Source organism: Lactuca virosa, chromosome 8 (genome assembly GCF_052849685.1).
Source record: "Lactuca virosa cultivar CGN04683 chromosome 8, Lactuca_virosa_CGN04683_v6, whole genome shotgun sequence".
NCBI classification, from domain to species: Eukaryota; Viridiplantae; Streptophyta; class Magnoliopsida; order Asterales; family Asteraceae; genus Lactuca; species Lactuca virosa.
Window position 1 is genome coordinate 301,034,014 of NC_136433.1, and position 10,264 is coordinate 301,044,277.

A 10,264-nucleotide genomic window follows, 5' to 3' on the forward strand; every position below is an offset into this window, starting at 1 on the left:
GTAACTGGTGATACCCGGATCTCAGATCTATCTTCGAAAACTAATTCGCACCTTGAAGTTGGTCGAACAAATCATCTATGCTAGGCAGAGGTAACGATTCTTAACGGTAAGCTTGTTGAGTTCCCTATAGTCGATGCACATACGAAACGATCCGTCATTCTTCTTGACGAACAAGACCGGGGCTCCCCAGGATGAGAAGCTTGGTCTAATAAAGCCCTTGCTGAGCAGTTCGTTAAGTTGACCGGACAGTTCTTGCATCTCTGCAGGTGCTAGATGATAGGGCGATTTTGCTACGGGGGTAGCCCCTGGAACTAAGTCGGTTCTGAACTCGACTTGATGTTGCGGAGGTAATCCTGGTAGTCCTTCTGGAAAGATGTTGGGAAAATCGTGTACTACTGGAATGTCCCTTTTGTCCTTCATCTCTTGTCTCATATTGACAACATGAGCAAGGAATGCGCGACATTCCTTTAGCAAGTATTTATGGGCTTGAATACTCGAGATGATACGAAGGTCCGTTCTTGATTGTCGCAGTAGATAACTAGAGTTTCGTTGTTAGGGAGGTTAAGACGAATTGCTTTCTCAAAGTACATGATGTCGGCTCGATGTAGACTCAACCAATTCATACCGATTATGACGTCACAACCTTATGGTGGATTAGATGTCATGAAGATCTAAAAGAAAGTATGATTACTCATGAATTAAGGAAAAAGGATAGGTACTTCTGTTCCATCTGCATCTCTTGTCTCGATCGGCGGAAATAGAATTTGTTTGGCTCCTAAGTTTATACGCATTGCAGCACGATCACTCGTAGTCTTGAGTAGTCTCAGTCCTGAAGTTCATATTAGAACACACACTTGGTTCATCAATCACAGCCTCGCGTATACGAGTCGTATATAATTAAGATCGAAAAGGCAGTCGAATAAATGATTCTTCTCTAAGCTCACATCCAAACAAGGAAAAGAAGTTAAAGCGGAATCATCAATTCTAAGCCTGTAGAACCTTGATTATGTACCACCCTTGCGTATACATTCCTCAGCGATAGATTAACCGTATGGGTCTTCGGATTGAACTTGACGTATTGTACGAGTCGTATTCCGGGGAGTATTGCGGAGGTTACTTAGGGTAGGATACGAAACATAAGGCACTCTACACATGAGCACTTCGGAGTTCTGAAATGACGGCCTTGTTAGAAAGTCGATTACAGGGAAAAGAATTTTCGCACGAAACTGGCACTGTGAGGATCGAATCGACTCAGGTCGAATGACAATGTTGGGGTACTCGGATTAACTGGCGTTAGACTTCGTTCAGAAAGGTGTTACAAAATCACAACGGTGCAACTTATGAAAAAGTTTCGGTACATTAGTTTCAACTATGATAATGTTGCTGCGAACAAGGCATACTGCAAAAAGCGAGTACAAGCAGCACGAGAGTCCCTAGAACCGATGGGATCTCGCAGAAAGATATGATTCGAGTTGCACTAGTAGTTTAAAAGTTTTTATAAGTCTAACTTTATCGCTACGGAATGTACCAATATTTCAACGTGGGTCCGGAGTAGTCTCTCCTGCGGCGGTGATCCTTAGTATCTTCCCGTCTGCGCCAGAGTTCTTTGTTATCGGACAATCCTCCTTGAGATGTCCTATCTCACCATATATATGACATATCTGGCTTGTACCAGCGTCGGTGGTGGAAGTGATGTGCAGGGTCGGAGTTATGTGGACACGAGCGTTTTCGTTGTTCCTCCTTTTTGGACAATTCCTTTTATAGTGTCCGGTTTCACCATAACTATAGCAAGACTGGCTGGCTCCGATGCCAGTGATTTGGGAGGTGGTTCGTGTCGGCGTTCTACAGACACTAGTAGTGTGCCCCATTCTGTTGTAATCGCTGCATTGCAATTCACGGCAAACTCCATTATGATCAAAGTTACACTTGTTACACGTCGGGAGTGTTCCCTCATATTTTTTGATCGGTGCGGAAGGGGCGGGGGTCGCCACTTGTTGCTGTTGCATGGCAAGTCTTTGAGATTTCTTGCGCTCCTTTTGGGCTTGACGCTTTCATTTCCTATACTCAGATTTGTGGCTTTGGGTGTTTGTGGTTGTTATCATTTGATGATTTCCTGGATTGTTACAACGATTCGAATTGTCAACACCGTTTCCACCTTTGTTTGCGTTACCAGCATTGAGTTGTGCTAGGACAGCCGTCACGGCAGCTGTTACCGCGGCTTGGAAAGTAGCGGCGTCTATATGTAGGATCGGGGTTTCGTCGTTTGGCTGGCTATTTCTAGATGACGGCATGATTCTGTTATACGATAAGAAAATGAGTTCGTGAGCGATTATGATTGGCCCTTGATGTATTCTAATCATCCATGTAAATGTAAATTTCTCGTTTTGTTAAACTGTTCTCGATGGTTTGGCCTACATCCCTATGATGTAGTACTGGTAAAGAATAGAAGTAAGTTCATAGAATGGTCACAAGACGTTTTTCCTCCGAACCAGGCTAACATTGGTTGGTGGATAACACGACCCAACTTCCAAAAAGAATTGGAAGTGATCCATGAGCTAAATTACCATAGTTCGATGAATTTGACGAGAGTGAGATTTAGACAGAATTCTAATGATAGTAGAATGAAAGTATTTGGACAAGGATTGCCATAGGGATTAGTCTACTATCAATAGCATTGGTATTTAAGATGTAAATAGGTTCGGGAAAATTTGGCCTTGGAGTTGGTCTTACATCAATATTCAGAAGTGGGACAAAGTTGGACAGAACGAAGATTTAGTGAAACAGTACTTACCGTACAGGAGTAGTTACATGGACAAGTGCTAGATAGAGCATAGATACGAAGACTATTCCTTAAACCAAAAGAAAGAAAGGTAGAGCATCTCTTACTGGTGACGGGTATGCCTCGGATGAACCCTTAGTTCAGCCAGCTGACGCTCCACATCTAGTAGGTGTCTTTCGTATACCCTTTGGCGTACTCGGAGTTCTATGACTTCGGCTCGAGTCTCAGCAAGCTCTTGCTGCAGAGCCTCGTGGTCTCTCTTAGACCTCTCACGAGCATCTTCAAGATGAATGGTGCGGATGGTATGCATTCTCGCATTGGCATTAACTTCCGTGATTCGATGGAGAGTTGTCCTGCCCTGTATTTCGTTTCGGGCAACTCTGCGGACTAGGATCGGCAAGACCCTGTCTGCTGAGCCTCCTTCGTTCAGCTCATAAAAGCTTTGGTCACCATTGAATGGCATGGGTGGATTTTGCTCTTGGCTCCATGTCTCCAAGCTTTCCACCCACGGAGGCGTCGGGCCTTGAAAAGCCGGACGAGGGTCAGGATTTGGTATTGGGACTACTGGGGGTAAATTCTTAACTTCTGGCTCGGGATCGAGATCCTTTGGAAAATCTTCTGCCAGATCATCATCTAGGGGCAGTTCAGGTTCTGCTTCGGGTTCTGCGTTTAATCCTCCTCCATTCTCTTGGCCGGGAAAGTAAGGGTTGTCGGGGAGGTGGAATTCAGTCATTTATCTAGACGAGAAATGAGGGGTATAAGAATCTTAAATCTAATAGGCGTATTACCTAAGATAATTATAAGATGATCCTTACTAGTTACTTCAACATTTGCGTAGTGCATACCAGTCATATGTAACCAAAACAGGATAGACCTTCGAATAAGTGATCCTAATTCTAAGTCCACAACCAAACAAGGAACAGGAAGTAAAGCAAAGATGACAGATTCTAAGTCTATAACACCTTAGTCACATATAACCTTAGCGTATCCACTTAGCAACTATTGACCTACTAGTAAAGACCTTTTTAGTTCTTAAATAAGTAATTATAGTAACACAAAATACTCTTATAGTATTTTAGGTTTATGTTCTGTTCTAATGTCCTCGTTGTAGTAGTATTGGTAAGTTTTTAGACTTGTTGCAACACCACAACTATTCTTAGGCACATGCTAGTCACTCCTTGAAAAATATAGTTGATCAGGCTATATCCCCTCAGATTTGACTATATGTCTCTAAGCCAAATTGTGTTGTTCAACAATCGTAATACTTTTGTTATGTTCTAGTATGACACTGTTCTGTAGTAAGTATGTAGGTATGTAATTATGTATACTTTTAGTTAAGTACCTTAATACTTAAAAGTATAAACTCTTGGTCAGAGTATTTTAATCCCTATGTGTTCATAGTTTGTATATCTTTTATGGGTTGATACACTCGATTCACTATAAACAATGCTCTGATACCAATCTGTCACACCCCAAAACCGGAACGGCGGAAACATTCTGGGATGGAGGACGTCATGTGCAGTATCATAACAATGCAAAGTAGTAAACAAGCAACAACATCATCCATTGCATTAATAGTATAATTTAATACAAGTGTTCTTTCATAGTAGTAAGACACCAAAAACAAGAAATCAAAATAAAAGACGAGTCTTGAACACGCTCCGTCTTCTCAAAGCTTGGTCGACTGTACCTGTCTACTGATGACCTGAGAATACAAGTTATTTTGAAAGAGTTTATCAGCATTAAAGCTGGTGAGTTCATAAGTATTTAGTGTCATTGTTTGTATGAAAATGTTTGTAAGTTTGAAGAAAATGTTTGTATTTGTCCAATGTAAATGTTTGTAGTAAATAATTGTATCTCCTAGCAAATCATATATTTTCTACTAAAAGTAGCCTTCTGCCAAGGCATCAAATGTTCTGTATGTTTGTTTCTTGTAAAAGTGTGTATTTTCCCAAGTATGACTATCATTAACTAAATATAGTTTATACATTAATGAATGTGTGAGAAAATCACAAAGTAAATGTAATAGGGAAAATAATGTTTGACCTCTGTAGTGACATTGCTGGCTATAAAGTGATAAAATACAGACTCCAGGTAGTATTAAATGTACAATACTCCTCGGGGAGTCTTTTTGCCTTTAATCATTACTCGGTTAATTAAAGGTTTAAATGTGAACTCGTTTGTAACCATGCTGATCGACGGCTGAATAACTGATGACCTTCCGGTGTCATAATATAGTGAGGTGACATTTTGTCACCCCTTGGCCTTATCGGTTGGGACTGTAGCTAGCAGTCGGGGTGTGGGAGTATCTGTCCCATATAGATCTATACACACGATGCCCGCTCTCCCTCCAGGAGACTCTGGTTACAATTTGATACAAGACTGTATTGTTGTATCCGTAAATAGTATGTCACATTCTAGTTATCGTATTCTAATGTTTGTATAGTATATTCTTATGTATAGTATGGTGTAAGTTTCCTTAGTTTCTCTTCATAGTATGCTCTATTTTATAGTGTATAGTATGTATTGTTTCTCGTTATAGTATTTGTATATGATAGTATTCTCCTAAACTATACCTATTATAGCTTACTAGTAATTTTTGTAGTTTGAATAAATGAAGGTATGCCTTTGCTACTCAAAGGTACTGAACTGATTGATAGACTTTTATATCTACATATGTATACATAATATATAACTAATATTTAGACGACATTCGGACAAATAACCGATACCGTAAGGCCACATCCAAACAAGGAAAAGGAAATAAAGCGAGTTATCAGTCCTAAGTCCTTTAAACATTACTTATATAACTATACATATATAGACATGCTTTTGACAATATATAAGTTTAAAAGAAGTTTTGTAAACATTTGAAGAGTTTAATTAATAAATATTGATGACTTGATGTCAGTTTATAAAACGATTTAAAAGCAGTTTGATTGACAAGACAATTTAAAGTATAAGAAGTCCTTTGTTTGAAACACAGTTAAAGTATAAGAAATCCTTTGTTTGAAACACAGCTAAAGTATAAGAAATCCTTTGTTTGAAACACAGTTATAAATCACATGTGATTGATTATATAACTATATGTTTTCCACTTGTATTCCCCCCCCCCCCCATAAAAGCATTTAAAATCACTTAAAAGGTAGATTTAGGGGTATGAACTCACCTGTAGTGAGTGGTTTGGATGGAAGTGCTGGATAGGATGCTAAGTGTCAAGTGAGGACTTGAGCACACACGGATCCTATTTAACATATAATGCCACATATATGTATCTAATTAGTGATTAAACAACTAATTAAGCAAGTAAATACACCTTAGGACAAGGAAAACACTTTGATTCAAGTGCTAGAAGTACAAAGGGTTGCACCTAAGGGTTGTAAGGCCTCACATTGGAGTTTACGGCCCAAGTGTAAACCCCCATGAGTTTACGGCCCATGGGTTTACGGCCCAATGAGTTTACGGCCGTAAACTCATGGTATCTTGTACCATTTTGTGTGTTTAAGGTCCTATAATCATCTTGGAAGTGTTCTAGGCTTAGTTTCGAGGCTTAGGAAGGTGTTGTGGCAACTTTGCATCACAAGTTAGGGTTTACGGCCAAGGGAGATTGCCTTGGCCGTAAACACCCTTTTGATCATGATTTCTTGAAGTTTTCTAGATGTTTAACAAGTGATTCTAGTATACAACAAGTTAAGAATAGTGTACTTACGTTTTGAAGGCAAATGAGGGTGTTTTCGGCCCAAAACACTTAAGTGTTCTTGGTGTTCTTGAGGATCATGAAGATCTAGACTCAAAAGATGAGATTTGTGGATGAATTCAAGAGTGAATCAAGAAGAAGTGATGTATTAACTCACAAAGGGAAGGAATCACTTACATTTTTGAAGTTTTGAAGCAAAAGTCTTTTGATCATTGGGAGAGAAATCGAGTTCTAGGCTTGGAAATGTGAAAAGTGATTGAAAAATGACTAAGGGCCATATATATATCATGGAGTTTACGGCCACCATGAGTTTACGGCCGTAAACTAATGGTCCTTGGCCGTAAACTCCTCTTTTGAGGGTTTATGGCTTGCTTGATAGGTTACAACTTTAGTTGGCACTTCAATTCACTTATTCCTTTGAAGTACTAAGTTCAGAATGCTCAAACAGACTCTAAACAGTGCCAAAAGTTAACAGGAACAAGTCTAACTTTGATTGGATTGAATGGTTTGTACGAGATTGAAATTTCGGGTTGTCACAATTTCATTAGTGATATTCTATAAAGCATGATGATTTGGGTGTGCCCTAAAGGTGTTTGACGAAATGCCTAGTAGAAAAGACGTGGGTGGAAACTCCACATTGATGAGTAATTGATAACACATGTGGGATCGGCCTTGGATGTGTGCAACCTGTACAGTGGAATCGTGATATAAAAGGGTGGAAATCTCACCTTCATCGACCCGAAATTAAACATCCAATCAGGTATGAAATTATACTACTCAATATTCTAAGTTCACCAAATCGTCTTTATTACCACCGACCTTTATCATTGAAATTTTGAATTAAAAGTTTTAAAAAGAAATTGTAAATTTGTTGTATTGAAATTTCTTTTATAGATTTCGTTATAAAAAAATCAAAGTGGTTCACAAATGGATCAGAAAATTTGTAATTTTTATGAAACTATACACATGGGGTTCGACACGATTGTTAATGTAAACTCCTTCAACAGTTTCATTTACAAACAATTTAGTTCTCAATTTTGATAATTTTAAGAATGCATATAAAGTTATAAAATACTAACCATAAATTAATGTCAAGAATTTTGAACGTCGCTTATTGTAACAGAATATGATTTCATCAGCATCAATTTAACAAAATGAATTAATAATGTCTACTACATTCTATCAGAATTTATAGTTTTTATTCTCTTAGAATACACTGAATTTTTTAATCTTTGAAAGCTGATTATGTTTTCTTTGTAGATTTTTGTTTTGAAGAGGCTGCCATTGATGTGGAAAAGAAGGAAAACATGGAGAACGAGAGGATTCTAGCAGAATGTATTCTGCCAGAATGTATAAAATGTTTATTAACAATAATATTATTTCAAAATGGATTAGTATTTTTGTTAGATTTTGATGTTTTTTTTTTCTTTTTTAACCATTCTTAGTTTGTCTCTAAAAATAAATGTAATGATTAAACCATTATTAGTCATATTTTTCAGAATGGATGTAATAATTCTTTAGTCTTATTCTTTACGAATTAACGTAATTAGTGATTCTTAAAGAATAAATTTTGTATTCTTTAGAAAATGTTATTCTTTATAATATGTTGTATAAATCTTTAAGCATGTTAATTATAAAAGATATATTAAATGAACCATATTCTACAATAAAATCGAAAATAAATTTACTAGTTTATGTTTGACTCTTTGTTAATTGACCAAAACACGTTTCTGTTGAAATTTGTGTGATTATATGGTACATGTTACCCTATTGTAATATCGTAGACTCTCAGATCATGATCATTGATTTTATTCATCCATTGGTCCAGAATTGTGCTTACGGGCACACAATAGATGTAAGAAACAAAATAACCTCGCCCTATATATATATATATATATATATATATATATATATATATATATATATATATATATATATATATATCAAGGTTATAAAAATCATTCGGCGGTAGCTTGACGGTCGACTGGTGATAAGAGATTAATTAGACTAGACGGGGATTAATCGGTGATTAATAAGAGACCCTTAATTAGTAATAAACTTATTTTCAAAAATTTGTATCTCCTAAACAAATAAGTATTTAAAAATTTTAGAAATTTGAAAATTTTGGTAATATATTTAAAATTTGAAAATTTGAAAACTTGAAAACTTGAAAATTTAAATTTTGGTGTAATATTTGAAAAGTAAAAAATTTGAATTTTTTATATATTTCCCGCCTAGGACCGCGAAGGACCGCCAAGCCCGAGTTTGACCGATTTTGACCAATTTCCGCCGAGCACCCTAATCTTAATCGGTTCAAGGCTGTCAAGTGATTAATCGACCGCCAATACCGATTTCTGCAACACTGATATATATATATATATATATATATATATATATATATATATATATATATATATATATATATATATATATATATATATATATATATATATATATAATCCACTCTCTCCTTTATCTCTTTCTTGTCTTTGTACTTTTCCTCAACATAAAAAGTAGCCTTGTGTACTTCACCATTTGACCACATTTTTCCTTTCCATAATTCCTTCAAAATGGCCCTTCTTTTGACTTCAAGGTTAGAATCTTCATCAAGTGAGTATTTATCATTGTCAACCACATTTAACTCATCAAACTTAGCTTGTCACACCGTGAGCCGGCGGCGGAAACGTCGTGTTGTGAAACGTAGGGGTATTGTACCACAGTCGTTGAACATACATTGAACAGTACAAAACAATTTGTATCATAAGTGTAACTTTTACTGATAGCTAAAACATTACATTGGATTACTAGAATTCCTAATACAAAAGGTGCCTTAACAACTAGGCATAATTATAACGATAGAAGTCTTCTAGTTGTTTCCTTGATCAACTGCTGCTTCCAGGAGTGCAGGCTTCGGTCTCATGGTTTCCTAGGAATACATGAGGTTTCGAAAATGTCAACATAATGTTGGTAAGCTCACAGGTCTAAGTGTTATATCTTTGAAAATACTTTTTATGCGTAACTTTATTAAGTTATAAAAGTATTTTGGTTTATAATGTTAAGGTATCTTCTAATAGTATTTTACTATTTATAGATACTAAACTTTTAGCGCTTTACTTTCTATCATATACTACCATTCTCTTTAGGCTTTCCCCTATCAAATGGAGTATAATATAATCTTATATGTAGTATTATTATCTTATAGACACATACTGCCTATAGTTTATATTTCAGAAATATGCCCCTTGGATACTTCTATTATCATCTTTTATCCCAAAAGTATGTTTGTATAAAGCAATACTTCTATTGAGAGTGATTATATCTTGTATTACAGAAGTATGCCCCTTGGATAGTTCTATAGAGTGATTATATCTTTCATTTTAGAATTATGCCCCTTGGATACTTCCATTAGAGTGATTATATCTTCTATTCCAAAAGTAATCCCCTTGGATACTTCTATTAGAGTGTTTATATCTTTTATTCCAGTAGTATACCTATTGGATACTTTTATTAGAGTGATTATATCTTTTATTCCAGAAGTATTCCCCTTGGATACTTCCATTAGAGTGATTATATCTTTTATTTAAAGCTCAACGAGATACTATGACAGAGTAACAACTAGGTATGGTGCCTTATCCTAAATTTGGTTGGTGCTACGACTGGGTATAACGTTGCTCTAGAGGTTTGGCCAGAGTAAGTGCGACGTATACTAAATATCACTATTTTTAAGGGCGGAGTGACAACGACGTATAATAAATATCACTATTTATACGGGCAGAGTGACGACGGTG